Below are 382 nucleotides of genomic sequence, written 5' to 3'. Positions count from 1 at the left end.
CATTAGCGACTGCACAACATGGCAAAACTCGTTCAGGCCCGAGTTATTAGTGGAGATAAAACACAATGTTGAAGAGGGAAGAGCGGCAGTGGAAGAGTTATGTTTCTGATAGCTAATCAAAGGAGAGCATTAATAATAATGAGTAAGACTCTAAATCCTGTAATTTTCTAAACAATCAGCATGAAAACAACCAGATTCGAGGAAACATTTTTATTAAGACAAACACACGAAACACCTTTGATGTCCCACATCCACAAGATTTACAGATCTTTTTATACATAAACAAAATCTTTGTTCTTTTGATGATAAAATATGTTTAATGGTAATATAATGGCTATTTAGTAAAGCTACGTATGTCGACAGGTAAAGGACTGGAGATGGC

The sequence above is a fragment of the Nothobranchius furzeri genome, chromosome 10, assembly GCF_043380555.1.
Source record: "Nothobranchius furzeri strain GRZ-AD chromosome 10, NfurGRZ-RIMD1, whole genome shotgun sequence".
Taxonomy (NCBI): domain Eukaryota; kingdom Metazoa; phylum Chordata; class Actinopteri; order Cyprinodontiformes; family Nothobranchiidae; genus Nothobranchius; species Nothobranchius furzeri.
The sequence above is the reverse complement of the archived record's forward strand: the minus strand, read 5'-3'. Positions refer to the sequence as shown.